The 17358-nt window shown below is 37.6% G+C and overlaps 1 pseudogene; it reads left to right on the forward strand.

Annotated features, from left to right (window-relative positions):
- Positions 1-15997: 15997 nt before the first annotated feature.
- On the forward strand, positions 15998-16579 carry LOC131897025 (rRNA-processing protein FCF1 homolog; annotated as a pseudogene).
- Positions 16580-17358: the final 779 nt, after the last annotated feature.

The following is a 17358-nucleotide window of genomic DNA, read 5'->3' on the forward strand; positions in this document are numbered from 1 at the left end:
AAGCTTTGTGGTTTATATTGCGTGTACGTAATTTAGCTCATTCTCCATTCATTTCTTCATGTTTGACTCTTCCTTGTAAATTTTCTCAGACACCAAAGAGTTGAACAGCTTTCATCAAAGAAATTGCCAGTGAGTTTTATAGGGTAATTTTATGGTAAAAGAACCGTGTACAGGAAAAGTGGCTAAAATCACTTCACATGAAATGTCAGAAAAGACTATTTTTATATTCTAAAGGAGAAATCGAGAAAAATAGAAATATTAGTGATCTGCCAAGAAATGGTTATAATTTAAAGCTCTGGGACTAATTCTTATCACAAAAGATTTTTTGAGTTTAAAAAATATTACTATAATCCAGTTCATAAAAAAGGCCTGTATTAGGCTATATTTACCAAAGGCACCAAGTCATAAGCTATGGTACTGATGAAACCCCACAGCGTTTTAAAGAATTACCTTTCACAGATGTACCTAGGGCTCCAGTGGGCCACAAACACTGTAATTAGTTAGCAAGGTAGTTTTATGGAAGTGATACTTTTTATTTGGAAGAAAACTTTTACTCCCTTTAAGAATCAACAAACAGTACAGCATCAAATAAAATTGGTTTGTTTGTTGGGCTTCTTGCCTTTTTATTGCTCAGTTACTCCCACCAGGGGACTCCAGGCTGTGTTTTGTTTGGAAAGGGCTATAGCCCTGACCAGTAACTCCTGCAGTAGTCTGTACTATGTACTCATTGAGCAAGGCTAGAAAAAAGGAAGATACCATTATTGAGAGGCCCTTTGACCTGAATACCTAACTGTGCTGTTGACGACTTCTGTGGGTTTGAGTGAGGCCACGGAGACATCCCAGTTGCTAGTGAAAGAAATTTATGGGGGGAAAAAAGTCGATATTGAGCCTTAAATTTTCTAACACTGAGAGGCATATGTTAAGGCCTTGATCTTATCACTATCCTCTGGGCCTTCCTATTTAGTGTGGCTCAACTTGGTATTTTGTATAAGTATGCCCCATCCTTTATTTGTGCATCTACCCAGGATTCAGGATCTGGGAACTTGGAGCCTTCAACTGCTCTGGGAAAATCTCCCTGCCACAGACCTGAGAGGCATTCCAAAGATTGAGTTAATTTTCTCGGTAGAATATGTGCATATGGATTCTGTTTCAGCATAGTTCTAATTTGATGCTCTTCAATTATTTCTGCACATTACTTCCTTTACCAGTTATATATCTTTGTTGAAGATATCCTCTGAGATTTGTAGGGAGGTTCTGCCAATACATTTCCTTTCTTGGTATCTCTTCATGCTATTTATTGCTTTCAGATTTATTAAGCTTCTATCATAGTGTTCGGAGATATATTTATTTCCTAAAATAGTAAGAAATAAAAATAAAAAGCCAAGAAAATACTGTTTGCTTCACCACCACGTGAAGACATTTTCTCCCATAAGCTAATATCCAAAGAGTTTTGCTATTTTGATGCTCCACACTGTAGTATGAATTCTACTTGGTTTTCATAATAAAAACCCAGAGCCAGATATGAGGGTAAATGATGAAAGATTAGAGAAGCTAAGCAGCCAGCCACTAGAGTTCTTACTTCTATGGAATTGTCAGACTGAAAGAGACTGAGCTTCTTTCTCCTCCTGCCTTAAATTCCGTTTCTCTGCCCAGCCATATCACTTCCTGTCTCAACCTCCCTAATGCTGGGATTAAAGGCATGTGCCACCACTGCCTGGATTCTATGGCTAACTAGTGGCTTAGCTCCATACTCAGATCTTTAGGCAAGCTTTATTTGTTAGATCACAAACAAAACCACACACATTAAAAAAATATGTAGGAATATAACCAACCTACAAAGACAGTAAGAATTAAGTTTGCATTTGTCAAGTTTGGGTGTTATACACATGTGAGACACACAGAGACGTCAGGTGTGGAATGAGGTAAGGAAGTTTGAAATTTAGGAAGACCCCCCCCCAAAAAAGGAGCTGTAAATGGGAATCATGAACAGGGGGGCGGGTTTTAAAGCATGGCAAAGAACTATGGTATCAGTGAGATTTGTTTTAGTTATCAACTTGACACAACCTAGAAGCACCTAAGAGCAGAGACTCACTGAGGGTCTGTCTAGATTATGTTGGCTCATGAACATATCTGTGTGGGTTATCTTGATTAGGTTAGTTAATGTGGGAAGACTGAATAAAAATAGAAAAAGTGAGTTGAGCACTATCATTTACACATTAATTCGTTCTTCTTGACTGTGGATATAATGTGACCAGCTGCTTCAAGTTCCTTATTGTTGACTTGACTTGACTTCCCTATAATGGTAGACTATAATCCAGAATTGTGAGCTAACATACACCCTTTCTCCCTTAAACTGCTTCTGTCAAGGTATTTTATCACAGTGACAAGAAATGAAACAATGACAACCTTGAAGAGAAGAGACTCCCGCAGAATGAGGATGTGAAGAGTTGAGTGTTGAGGGCTGAGAAAAGGTGAATCTGATCCACATTTGTATGACACATAGCCTGTTTTCACTTCCTTTCTCAGATTCCCATTGATTCAAATGCAGCCTCGGCATTCTTACTCTCCTCCTTTATTACATGTTTCAGTGTGTGTCTCTCCAGATTCTCACACCATCGTTACATCACAGGGTTTTAACCAGTGAGAGCTTAGAGGAAGAGCCCTGCCTTACAATTTTCTGATTTTATGACCCATTTCCTAAATTATGAAATCCAAAAAGCAATGCTTGTACTACAGGTAGCAGATCCCAGCTGCGAACACAGTACCAGTTAAGCCTCACATTGGGTCTCTCTATCACTATGGAAACTAGAAGAACAGTCATCCTTAAAACAAATGTGTCTAAAAGACAGCCAGGAAGATCATAAGCATTCTAGAGCCTTCCAAATTGCTCATTATTCTTCTCCATTTTTAGTACTGTAAAACTTTTAGTGAGACTCCGGGAAATACACTTCCTGGTACACTAATTGTGCCATTAAAGGAAAAGTAGTTATATCTGCCTTAACTTTGAATTATTAGAATTAAAGAGTCCATTACAGTTTCTGTGTAAGCCCTGTGGGAAGAAACAATGCTGTCTGTGAAGTTACCTCTGTTCAAATCATTCACTGGGGGTGTGAAGGAACATTGCCTAGTTTATGACATCTGTTGTAAGCATCACCCTGGAGTGAAATAAATGGTTTCCTTCCTTGGCCTCTCTTTCCAAATGTGTCTCTATCAGATTTTCTCTCTTTGGAGGCTATCAACTTACTGCAATTTATTTCCTTTGTGTTCAGCCCACAACCCCTTCCTATCCTGAAGGAGCAAGGACGTCAAAGGTTTATTCAAACGAAAAAAATTATACTTGTATCTTCTCTAAGGCTTGTACTGCTCTAGATGTCAGAAATGAGTTAAATCATGCCTATTATTCAGAGATAATAAAAATATAATGTAAATGCATCACATATGCATACTATTTCAAAGGAAGAAAACTAGGGAGGGTAAAGCTAATTTTTGCTTTTGTGCCAAGGTAAACAACACAGTGTAGAAAGAGATTGGAAGCATCCTCTGGCAGTCTGTGTATTAGGTAATTTGCAACTATTAAGAAATAACATGATAGATGAGTCATTTAGAAAATTATGTTCTCAAGTCTTAAGTATGAGAATCTATTAAAGGAGGAGATCAAATCTCCCACTGCATCCATTTAATTAGCATGGTTAAATGGCACCTTTGTTTCAGTGAAGCACAAACGTGGTGAGGAAAGTGGAGGCAGAGTGGGATTTAGCATGTCGTGAGTACCTGGCTTTCTCTGAATCTGCTATTAGCTCTCCTGTGAGGCTCACTGTAGAGGGAACCCAAAACCTAGGGTATGGAGAAACTTTGGCTGCCACGACCCATCTTTTGAGCTTTATCCTAGAACATGTGTGTGTCATCCACAAGGACCACAATGTCCCTTGCAAGGATGTGTCTGTTACTGAAATTCTGTCTAACACCTTCTTCTCTGGCGGCAGTGTCAATACCTCAGAGGTGTTATTTGATATTGTACCATCTAGAGGCTTGCTTATGGAAGGCATTTGGATACTCACTGAATAGGGTGGCTGACAAAAAGAATCATGAGAACCTGAGCAAGGAATGAAGAATTAATGTGCACTCACTGAGTCATACCTTTGGAAACTCTTGCATCTCTAAATGATAAGGCACAAAATATTCTAAACAGCCCTGTACCACTTTTCAATTGACTCAATTATTGTCTCCAATTACTTCTTTTAGAAGTCCTACTCATTCATTATGATTCCGTTATCTGCTTCTCTCCAATATTGCTATCTTACCTTGAGTACTACTCTGATAATTTCATATCTATCTTCATGCTATATTTCTGGCCCAACCAATGACTCTTTGATTCTCAAGAACTCCTTGGTTCACTCCATCCAAAAATAGTGTTTCTTTTCAGTGAAAATAACCTGTATTTATTGTTTCAATTGTCACATATTTTATTTCAGTCAGTGATGTATGATAGTCATCAATACCTTTTAATAAGACTCTATGCTTCCAGAGGACATATTTAGTTTGGAATGGGGTGATTCTGCATTAAGTTGAATCTGTTTATCCCCTCAATCCCTGGCACATGAGCTAGCTACTAGGAGGATTTATGGAAAAGGCATAACTCTCACTGAAGAAACAAATACAATGTAGAGATCTTAGAAATACATGAACAAACATCAACTTAGAAAATTTTCACACCACCCCTTCACCTTCAACCTCACGTCAATAGAAGAGCTGGAAACACAGAGATAAAAGTTGAACTCAAATTACTTATGATTTAGCCTATGTTCTTCTCATTGCTGATAACAGCCTTTGGGAAACATAAAATACAGTGGCTTTTAAAGTAACAAGCAATTATCCTGAAATAGCCACTTGTTACATGGCTTTTCATTCCATGCAATATTTTTGAGACATGTGTGTTAGGAACTTATGGATGAGCATATGTTAATTGAAAATAGATTCTTCTCTCATACAATGTGTTCTGACCACAGTTTCCCCTCCCTCCACTTTTTCCAGCCACCCCCTCTCACCTCCCATCCCTATCTTCCATTGGGCTGAGCAATTTTTTTAGCCAAATCACACACACTTTATCATAAATAAAAACTGAAAATCAATAGATACAAAGAGCCATTGGGGCCATAATTTAAACTACTGCATAATACCTCATTGTATGCATGTATTTTTTCTTAAGTTATTTCTATACCCCCCTTTCTTGTCACTTAGACTCTTTTGTTTTCTACTAGCATAAAAGATTTCTTATAAGACTGAAACTTTTGTATATGTGCAATTTATCTCTTATTATCTTAGATTAAATCCTGTAATTTAGTTTGTTTTATAATGAGCTCAAAATTAAACATTTTTATTGATTCAACTAATACATTTACTCCCACCCATTATGTTTAAGAGGAAAATAGAGTTTATATAGCCACACCTTTGCTAATTATTGGGTACATTATTCTTAAGTCTTGATTATTCTTTCAAGTGAATAGATGACTATATATGAACTCTGCCTTTTTCTGTTGCTGTGAAAAAAAAAGCGCTCTAACAAAAACAGTTGAAAGGGGTTATATTTTAGATTACTATTCCAGGTTATAATCTACTCCAGTGGGGCAAGTCACGGAGGCAGAAACTCTCTCTATCACATCTAGTCAAGAGCACAGAGCAAGGAATATACACATGTTTATGCTCAGCTTGCTCCCTGTTTTAATTCATTCCTTGCCCAGCCCATGAGATGGTGCTGTCCACATTTGGGGTGAATATTTCCACCTAAATTTACAAAATTAAGAGAATCTCCCAAATGCCAGCCTGCTCTAGACAACTCCTTGTGGGCATCCCCTTCCTATGTAATTGCACATTTTTCAAGTAAAAAAAAATCTAGCTAATAATCATAAATGCAAATACATGCACACATACACAGACACACTCACATGTGCTTGCACACAAACATGACTCTCATGACACCTCTGCACTGCAATACAGATTTATCATCATAAGTCAGAAATTTGAGTGGGTGGTAAGCTTACCGAGTCAAAATTCCAATACATTTATAGTCAATGACCTTAAAATTGGTGCAAATTGGTTTTTATGTTTCTTATTAATTGTGTGAGCCCCAGAAATTATTTAATTCATTTTCTCTCTCAAATAAAATCCATCAAATAAGATCCATCAAGTATTAATAAAAAGGGTAATTTTACAAATCAATGACATAATTATGTTGTGAGGCAGAACTCTCCATACATGCCTGGTAATACTGAGCCTACGTCTAATGGGTTTTTATTTGCAAACATAGGTTAAAATAAAGGTTCATAAGGGCTGTAAATCATAGTAATATAATTACATAGATGCAGGCAATGGTGGTTTGAATGAGAATGGTCCCAATTATCTATATATTTAAATATCTAGTTTAGCTGAATATTTAGGAAGGATTAGGAGGTATGGCCTTGAAGGTATGTCACTTGGGGGTGGATTTTGAGGTTTCAAAAGCCCATATCAGACCCAGTCTCTCTCTGTCTTTCTCTCTCCCTCTCTCTCCCCGTCCCTCCCTCCTTCCCTTTCTCTCTCTATTATCTCTCTGCCTCCTGTCTGTGGATCAGAAAAGATAGAGTCATAAGGGAAAGGAACAACTGTATTCTGAGGTTTTCCTGTGTCCCCCAAGTAATCTCTCCCACTCACGTCCCCCAAGCAAACACAGAGAGGCTTATATTAATTATAACTGCTCAGCCATTAGCTCAGGCTTATTACTGACTAGCTCTTACACTTAGACTCAGCCCATTTCTGTTAATCTATATGTCGTCACATGTTCTGTGGCTTTAACCGTGTACCATTACATGCAGCTGCCTGGGGAGTGGGCTGGAGTCTCCTCCGCCTCTGCCTTTCTTCTTCCCTGTCTCTCTCTTGGATTTCTTGTCTGGCTATATCCTGACTTGCCATAGGCCAGAGCAGCTTCTTTATTAACCAAACATAGCAACACATATTCACAGCAAACAGAAAGATATCTCACAGTACTTCCCCTTTTCTGTCTAATCAAAAAAAAAAGCTTTTAACTTTAACAGAGTAAAATTATATATAATAGAATAGTTACCAAGCAGGAATTACAGTTACAACATCTAGTCTATTTGTATTTTGCAAAATTAAAGAAAATATTCTATTATCTGTCCTATATTTGTGCGTTTAAGGTTTCATGTATAATTAATCTTTTATCATAAACAAGGAAAACTATAATTATAACTATCTAGTCTTAAACTACATCAAAGACCTCAGAAGGGTATATTTACTATATAGTCCTCAACTATATCAAAGACCTCAGAAGGACATAATATTATCTAAGTAAATAGGAAGTACATTATAAGTAACTTCCAAAAATCTAGACAGCTGGCTGCCTAAACCATCACCCAAAGTTTTTTTACAAAGTTGGGGTATCCATCTTCAGCCTATAGGCCTAGAGTCTCTCAATTGCTTCTCTCTGTGTCATGTACACTATCTGGCAGTCTCCTCTGTGAAGCTGGAACCTGAAGGACCATCTCATCTTGCAAGGTTCAGTGGTCACCTTCTTATGGGTCCTGCATGTCCAGTTTATATAACATCCTGTCAACAGTCCAGGAAAGAGCAGTTTTTTGCCCAAATGGCCATTTTGTGCCAAGAAGAAGATAAACTCCGTATAGAATGTCTGTGATGCCCATCTTTCTCTTTGAAGTAAATGGGTGCTACCAGGAGCAGACGTATCTCACTGTTCAGAAAAGTCTAAGTTTTTAAAACATTTTAAATGCTGTATTCTGTATGTCATTGAAGTGTTTGAAGATCACCTATCTAACTGAAATATATCTATGTATACTTAGAAAACTTAACTATCATAACTGATTATCATGGATGACTAATTAATCTGTATTTCTTAATTATACATTACAATTTCAAATGAGCTGTACAAACATAATACTTTAAAGAATAGAAATACACATAGAGTATAATAAAATTACCTTTAAATTTGTAATAAAGTAAAGTCTATAGCAATTTAAAACATTTTACACAAGTCGCTGCTCTTATAAAGTAGATTCAATAATCTACCCTTTCATCCTATCATATCTATATGCTATCCCCCCATTTTTTTCTTTAGAAAGATATTGACTATGACCAATAACAATTTGTAACCAATCTCTAAACAAAGACAAATATCCATAATCCAGTTTTTGGGAAATAGCCTTAGAGATGGATGCCCTAATGTTGCAGAGGAACTTTAGGTGATTGTCTAGGCAACCAGCTGTCTCTGTCATTCTAGATTTTTGGAAGTTGCTTACAATGTGCTTTCTGTTTACTTAGGTAATATTATATCCTTCTGAGGTCTTTGATGTAGTTGAAGACTAAATAGTTATAATTTTCCTTGGTTATTATAAAAGATAAATTAGATATGAAACCTTAGACTCACAAATATAGAATAGATAGAATATTTTCTTTTATTTTGCCAAATACAACTAGATTAAATATTATAACTATAATTCTTGCTTGGTATCTGTTCCATTATAGGTAACTTTCCTATGTTAAAGTTAAAACAATCCTTTTTGGTTAGATAGAATAGGGGAAGTACTGTGGGATGTCTTTCTATGGGCTGTGAATATTTGTTATTCTGATTGGTTGATAAATAAAGCTGTATTGGCCTAAGGAAATGCAGTTTAGAGGCAGGGAGGAAATCCCAGGCAGATATATGGGAAGAAGTAAGGCATAGTGAGGGAGACGACAGCCTGCTGCCCAAGAAACAACATGCCAGCAGACTGGCAAGCCACAGAACACATGGCAGAACATGTATTAATAGAAATGGGTTAATTTAAGTTATAAGCGCTAGCTAGCAAGAAGCTTGCCATATGCTATGCAATTGGTAATTAATATAAGCCTCTGAGTAATTATTTTATAAGTGGCTATGGGACTGCAGGCTTGGGAGGACTGGAGAAACCTTCCGGCTACATTTGGCTGCCCACTGTGGAGTAAGAGTTTCCACCTAAAATCTGAGAAAGCTTAAAAAAAAAAAAACGGATTCTAAAACATCTAAAAACAGCTTCCTAGTTGTATCTCTCAGGCAAGCTGTGAGCTACAGTATGGCAGGTTCTCAGCCGTGTGAGGGCTTGACCTGCAGCATGGCTGATTCCTGCCATAGTATAGAAATGTGTCTCCAAGCTGTGCAGTCCAGTGCGTGGTGGATTTAGCTTTTGCTAGTACAGACAAAACTAAAAGGGTTCTGGGCTACATGCTGCTGCACAGAGGCATGGACCCACTGCCTCCCAGAGTCAGTGGAGAGCATGGCAACCAGAGCTGGAGGTGAATTGTCTCTGCCCCATTGAAAAGCTGAAATGGGTGGAGTCATCAGCCAAGGCTGCCAGTTTAATCCTAAACACGCAGTCTAGCAGTTTAAAAATCTCTCCTGGTCAGAGAAGGATTATAGATTCACAATAAGGCAGATTCAGATGGATAGACCTCTAAATGGTAACATTATGTATAAAATTGCCACGTAAGCTTTGAAGAGGAAAAGGAGGATAAACAGTTATATAAAGAAATAGTTGTTTAAAAAAGTAAAGTATTTGAAGAGATAGTAAAAATAATATAAAAAATAAGCCATGTAAAGAGGGAAATCATACACAGAGTCTGGATTATATCGTCCTTGGGATTTTTAACTGGAGAGAGATATTTGATTATAAAGGCTGCTAAGTTAATCCAATATATGTATTTTAAAGGTATCTTGATTTCAAAATTTATGTCTAAGGATATGTTGCTTTGAAAAAGAGGTTCTGCTTTTGTTTCCACAGAAGATGAGATCCTGTGGATTGCTTCCAGGCTAATAATGCTTGATCAGCCAAGACCCCATGAAAGGTCTCTGATGACACCATGGCCCCGATGATTCAACATCCAGAATGGCTTCAAGGCAATTGGCTCAGACAATGCAGCCTCACAGACTATTCCAGTCAAGACTTGACCATAATTCTTAATTTTCTCAGGATCCCCATTAGATTACCAGTATCTTCAACTAGCAGGAAGTAGTATGGGAAGCTATGTCCAAATTTCCAAAATACTGTTTATAAATGTTTATTTTTATTTAAGGGCATTGCTTATAAATATAATCTTTTTCTAAAGAAAAAAAAGGAGATATTATAGATGTGATAGGATAAAGAGAAACAACTTATTTAAAATGTTTTACATTGCTATGGGTTTTAGTTTATTACAAATTTTGTTATACTGTATGCATATTTCTTCTCTCTCTTAAGGTATTATGTTTATGTAACTCATTTAAATTGTAATGGATAATAAAGAAATACTGATTAATAGTCTTTTATGAGAGTCAAACTTATAGTCATGTTAAATTTTCTAGGTATTCATAGATATAATTTAATTAGGTATGCAATCTTTAAATACTTCAAAGACTTACAGAATATGGCATTTAAAATATTTTAAAATTTAGACTTTCTGAACAGTGAGACACTCTTCTCCTGGCAGCACTGATTTACTTCAAAGAGAAAGATGGACATTGAAGACACTCTATATGAAGTTTATCTTCTTCTTGGCAAAAATAGCCATTTGGGCAAGAAACTGTTCTTGCCTGGACTGCTTGACAAATATTGTATCAATTGGACAAGCAGGATCCATAGGAAGGTTACCACTGAATTTTGCAAGGCAAAATAGTTCTTCAGGTTCCTGCTTCACAGAGGAGTCTGCCAAATATTCTATAGGACACAGAGAGAAGCAACTAAAAAATTCTAGGCCTATTGGCTGAAGATGGATGCCCCAACGTTGCAGAAGAACTTTGGTTGACTGTCCAGGCAACCAGCTGTCTGAGTCATTCTAGATTTGTGGAAGTTGCTTACAATGTACTTCCTGTTTACTTAAGTAATATTATATCCTTCTGAGATCTTTGATGTAATTGAAGACTAGTCATAATTTTCTTTGGTTATGATAAAATATAAATTAGATATAAAACCTTAGACTCACAAATATAGGATAGATGATTGAATGTTTTCTTTAATTTTTGCAAAATACAAATAGACTAGATATTATAACTATAATTCCTGCTTGATAACTGCTCTATTATATGTTATTTTTTCTATGTTAAATTTAAAAAAACATCCTTTTTGATTAGACAGAAAAGGGGAAGTACTGTGGGATGTCTTTCTATATGCTGTGAATATATGTTGTTCTGATTGGTTGATAAATAAAGCTGTATTGGCCTATGGCAATACAGTTTAGAATCAGGCAGGAAATCCAGGCAGATACATAGGACCACAGGCTTGATGGGAAAGGAGAAACCTTCTGGCTACAAACAACAGATTCTGTTGAGGTGAACCTTCAGAAAGGGAAGGACAAGTGTGTCAGACACACCACTCATCCAGAAATCCCTTAATGCAAAGTACATGTCAATTTTTTTTGTTGTTGTTTGTTTGTTTGTTTGTTTTTGAGACAGGGTTTCTCTATGTAGCTTTGCACCTTTCCTGGAACTCACTGTGTAGCCCAGGTTGGCCTTGAACTTACAGAGATCCACCTGCCTCTGCCTCCCAAGTGCTAGGATTAAAGGCATGCGCCACTACTGCCTGGTTATGTCAATTGTTTTTGAGTATGGAGAAGAAAGTAGGTATGTTCATCAACTGTAAGAGTCTTCAAAGGTGCAACGTTTATTCTTGCATCTGTGACTGTATTGGCAGGTGTTTGAAGGTGTTGTGTGCCTGAATACCAAGATGTACAATGACAACCAATAATGGTGGATAGGTATCAGTGTTCAGTCCTAACAGATTTTTCTAACATTCTAAGGCATTTAGATTTTAAGTGACAACAAACCAAAGAATATTAGGATACTTTGGGCATATGTTTAGCCTCAATGGGAAGGTTAAATTAAACAATTATCTGAAAACGTGTTTGTCAGGGATGAGTTTCTTCACAATTGATAAATAACTATAAAATTTTAGATAATTTGGACAATTTAATGGATCTATTTGTTCCCTTTTTATCTCTGCACAATTGATTAAAAATGTGTCTTAATTTTTTGATGTATTTTGTAATGCGTATAAGTATTTAGAAATAATATATTTTTTGTTAATTTAATAATATATTTTGAACAACATTCTACCTCACTATGATGCTTAGTTCTATGAACTAACTTGACTGAACCACACCAAACACAAACATTTAGTTCAATATAATTCCAGTCACCTGTTATAAGTTTCTTTTTTGTTGCTATAGTAAAGCACTCTGAAGAAAATCTACTGGGAGGAGGGGGTGATATTTGGCTTATATCTCCAGGTCATAATCCATCACTGAGTGAATTCAAGTCAAGAACTTAAACAAGAACTTGAATCAGAACCAGTGGAGGTCTGCTGCTTACTAGTTAGCTCACCGGCTTACTCACTGGCTTATGCACAGCTAGCTTTCTTATATAATCCATACCTTGCTTGACTAATAATGTTATTACCCTCAGTGGGATGGGCTCTCCTTCAGTCAGCTAGCAATTAGTTCTGTGCTGTTGGTTGATTTTACTCTTTTTGGGGGGGCCCACAACTCAGTTTCCAAATAAATCACACATGAATGCTTATTCTTAATTATAAATGCATGGCCTTTGCTTGGCTTGTTTCTTGCCAGTTTTTCTTAACATTAAATTATCCCATTTACCTTTTGCCTCTGGGATTTTTTTCCTTTTCTTACTTCTGTATATCTTACTTTCACTCTTAGAGCTGTGTGGCTGGCCTCTAGTGTCCTCCTCTCATTGTTCTGTTGCTTTTTCTAATTAAGTGACAACAAACCAAAGACTATTAGGATACTTTTTTGTTGACTGAGGTAGCTACTGGCCAGGTCAATTAATACCAAATTTCACTGGGACAATGTAAGACACTATTGAGACTTTGTCTTAGAATGAGCAACATAAGACTTGGGTGAGTGTCATTTGTCCATGAAATCCTGTACCATTTTTATTGTCCTCTCCTCCACATTGCCCACCCTCCTCTCTGTCTCTCATGCTATTACAGCAAATGTTTTGATGGTTACAGCAAAATGGATGTGACACAGATGATAGCAGAAGCCATCAGACTTTGCTCAAGCACAGAGGGTAACAACCCTCTACTACTTCAGAAAGAGTGCCCATGGAGTGTGGGGCAGGATATGATGTTTTTGCATCACATTCCATTAAGAACATGCAAGTTCTGCCAAAGAAATGTGATGCACCATAACACCAGTGCTTTTTAAACAAAGTAGCTTCAACATGAACGGACCTCTATTTAGAGAAATTACAGAGAAACAATAGCTAATGAGAGGATTTTTTCAAGTGAAAGAAATGGGTGGTGCGATTTGTATTGTTTGCTGGTCATGGGCTCATTTTAATTCCTCCTTTCATCTGTAGGGTGCATGTAAATCATTTCAGCATCTATCAAGTATTTGCCACATTCTACCATTATGTATAACTTAAGCCTTTCTACATGTGTGAGGTACACAAGAGAAGGCAATTTATTTTATTTGTTTATTTGCAGTGCTGGGGATCAAACCCAAGACTCTAAGCATGCTAGACATGCCTTCTGTCTTGGAGTTACATCTCCAGCTAGAGACACAGTATATACAATGCAGGCTGCACTAACACTCAAGAAGAGCAAAGAATCTCAACTCTCAAGACTTTTGCTTGTTATGCTAACTGTGAGATCGGTAACCTTGTTAACTCTTTGTCCTCTCTGAGTGTCATTTTTTTTACTTTGTAAATAGAGCTTTAAATGTTTTGTTCTGCCATGGTAAGAGGTAAGAATTAAGTCTATAACAGAGTTATGGATGTGAAGAGGAACAGCACACATGGCCTTGGCTCCTCTGCATGCTGTGTATAGTTTTATAGTCTTAGGTCCTAATCACCTCCACAATGAATCTGGCAATCTGCCTTCCAGCTCCTTAATGCAGTCCCTTTGAAGAGGAAAAATTCACTTTCACACATTAAAATGGGAAACACAAATGAGTCCTTTTCTCTCTGGTGACCAGACTGTTTATTCAGTAAACATTTCCCCCATCAGAAGTCCTTCTCAGAGTCCCTGCTGTGAGTTATCATTCTGCATCTTATTACCTGGAGTCTGAACAGCTATGACTCTGGACTAATGGGGTCACAGCTGATCTATTTTGAGGAAGGATTCATTAGATGCTAATTGCACAACAAGTGTCCAAGTGAATTCCCACCTCTTCTAATTCTATAATCCTTATTAGCTCTACACAGTAATAGCTGAAACCATCTATCTCCATAGAAACAAAGGATGCTATAAAGGACCAAAGAGCTTGACTATACTACAGAGTGTGTGTCTGTAGGTGGAGGGCAATTGAATCTTAAAGAACTGTCAGTTTTCAGAATAGCAGCCTCATATTCAGACTGGGAGAAGATCTTTAAAGACTCTGAACATAAATCCCAGAGTTTGGTATCCACTAAAGGAACTGTTATTAGAGGGTTTGTAAGATAATAGGCCAGGTAAGACAGGCGAGTGATGGGAAGGCATTACATCAGAGCAGGTGTGATCTGAGTATAATGGTAATGCCTGCAATCCCAGCACTCAGTTCAAGGCCAGCCAAGGCTATAGAGTGAGATCCTTTCTCAAACAAAACAAAACAAAAAAACAATAGTAACAACAAAAGACAGAGACAGACAAGAACAACAAAAGCAGAGACGAAAGTTTCAGAAATCTGGATTTCCAAAATGTTAATAAGAAGGAACTGAAATAGCATTCATCCACTCAGCCAGGAGGTCCTGTCCACACTGCCAGTTACGTACTAAGAATAATCTGCCCTGTGACAAAGCAAAAAGAAAAACCAGGCACACCAGCACGGTCCTCACAAAGCTTTCATTCTTTCACAGGAGAAAGACAAAACTCCATGCAACCATTAAGGGCTTAATAAATGGAGCATTGTTTCTCTCCAAACTAACTGGGAAGACCCTCAGGTCAGCAGACAGAAGATACCACTGCTCTGCAGATGTTCCAACAATGGGATGTTTTTCAGACTCCTAAAGGATTGATTTCTATTACATATCACAAAGTCAATAAACTTTGAAGACATTATGTCAACTGAAAGAAGTCAATAACAGAAGGTTAAAATGCATGGGTCTGCTGCTTCAAGTTGTCATAACTATTCATGCTCACAGAGGAAAGGACAGCAGTGACTATCAGGGCCTGAGTAGAAGGGGGATGGAGGAGCATTCTGCAACCAGTGGACATTTCCAGTTGAAAAGGACCTGCAAACCTTCCATGAAATTATAAGACTGAGCACATACAGATGGATAATTTATCTTTATTGGGCACTTAAATTATTAAGAGAGATAGACATCATTCTATGTGGAGCATTTTTTTTGTTGTTGTTGTTGTTTTTTGTTTTTCGAGACAGGGTTTCTCTGTGTAGCTTTGCGCCTTTTCCTGGAACTCACTTAGTAGCCCAGGCTGGCCTCGAACTCACAGAGATCTGCCGGGCTCTGCCTCCCGAGTGCTGGGATTAAAGGCGTGCGCCACCAACGCCCAGCTTATGTGGAGCATTTTTATAAGAAAACTCATTTTTTTTTTAATTCTGTGTCTGTCTATGCATCCATGTGTAAGTGTGTGCCTGTGAGTGTGGTGACAGAGCTGGAGTTACAGGTGGCTGTGAGTCACTGGATATGAGTGTGGAGAACCAAACTGAGGTCCTCTGCAGTTTGCCACCTCTCTGGCTTCTGTTTAGGGTATTTCAAACCACAATATGAAACCATAGATCCCAGTGTGTATTTAACATGGTATTATCTAAGAAGCATCCACTTTGGACCAAAGACATACATGATGGCAATTTAATTATCAGTGACCTAAGGAAATGTCAGTAAAAAAGAGAAGCGAGAAGACAACCATAACAGCATGAGGAAGAGAATGAAAATGCTTTTACTGAGCAATTTCCTGCTCCAGGGCAGCAGGCTGAAAGCCGAATGACTTCCTGAGAGGAACAGTACAGATTGTACTATAAGAAGAAGTAGGAGTGTTTCATGAACATGTGGAGGCAAAAGAAAATGAAGAAATACATGACTATGAAGTGAATGTTTATCTTCAGAGATGAGAGATTTAAAAGTGTAGATTAAAGCCTAAAAGAAAGAAAAGAAAGATCCCAGTCTGCTGAAGGAAAGAGGTTTCCCATCCTTTCTGCATATTCTGTTAGTATAATACATAACTGGATTCACTTTACTGCATTCTCATTGATAATCAACTCCATCAACTTTTCCATTTAAGCCAAACTGAACTCAGTGCAGTCAGTGATGGACCATCTGTATGCCAAGTGCACCCCTTGCATAACTGCTTTCACAGTGGCTGAAACTGACAAATTGGGGCAGAAGTATCAAAAACACCAGGATTGCCAAGGATCCATGATTTGATTGCAATGTGCACACAAATGGACCCATGCTGATGACTGCTTGGTATAAAGAGTAATTCAGCACTAGTGTTACATTATGTCCACAGTTGACCATAATCTTCAACGAAGAATCCAGAAGATCCCTGAAGTCCCGATCATGTGTATTTCTAACCATAGATACAACATCAAGTGGATGCTGGACGATTATGGAGCCCCTGGTTTCTAATTCCTACAAGCCAAAATTAGTCTGCCTCCCTTTGACCAATTTCTTTGTTGCCAGTTAATTAAACACACTTTTTTGATGTCTAAAGAAAAAAAAATTGCACAATGCAGCCCTCCTTCTGGATGCTTGTCATTCCTCAGTAACAGTGGGCTATTCAGGGGGCTGCTGGGAAAATGCTCCATTATAAATTGAAGGAGCTGGCAGTGAGCTAGGAGACATGAATGTTGTGACAGAGAATGTTAAGGGGCATAGCTGCTCCCTGACTCTGCTATGCCATTAAGTGAACAGTATGCGGTCTGTACTCCTAACATAGTTTGGAAACATCCTCTGAACATTGATTCTGGTGACTGTGTCTGTGTTAGCCTGATGACTGCACAATATAGCTACTTTTGACCATCTTCCACCCAATTTCCTCTGCCTCCTTTTCATCAGTTGCTTTTGGTCAAGGATCACATATGCTTGTTTGCAATCGGAGGTAATCCTTAAGATATTTCTGTTTTTTTTTTTTTAAATTTGATTAGTTAATCCATCAGTTAAATTCTTTCTGTTTAAGGTTTCTCTGGAAAATATTTCTTACAGGCTGGAGAGATGGCTCAGCCATTAAAAATGGTAGGCTCACAACCAAAAATATTTCTTTCTCTTCTTGATCTCAGTAGTTCTTGCTCATAGCCTGCAGTGGAGCACATAAACACAAGAGAGATTCTGCTTCATATTTCAGTAAGATACTACATTGCCCCAGACATCAAAGTGTATTTCATATTTGGAAATCATTTCTTTAACTA

The sequence above is a fragment of the Peromyscus eremicus genome, chromosome 20 (genome assembly GCF_949786415.1).
Source record: "Peromyscus eremicus chromosome 20, PerEre_H2_v1, whole genome shotgun sequence".
Classification (NCBI taxonomy): Eukaryota; Metazoa; Chordata; class Mammalia; order Rodentia; family Cricetidae; genus Peromyscus; species Peromyscus eremicus.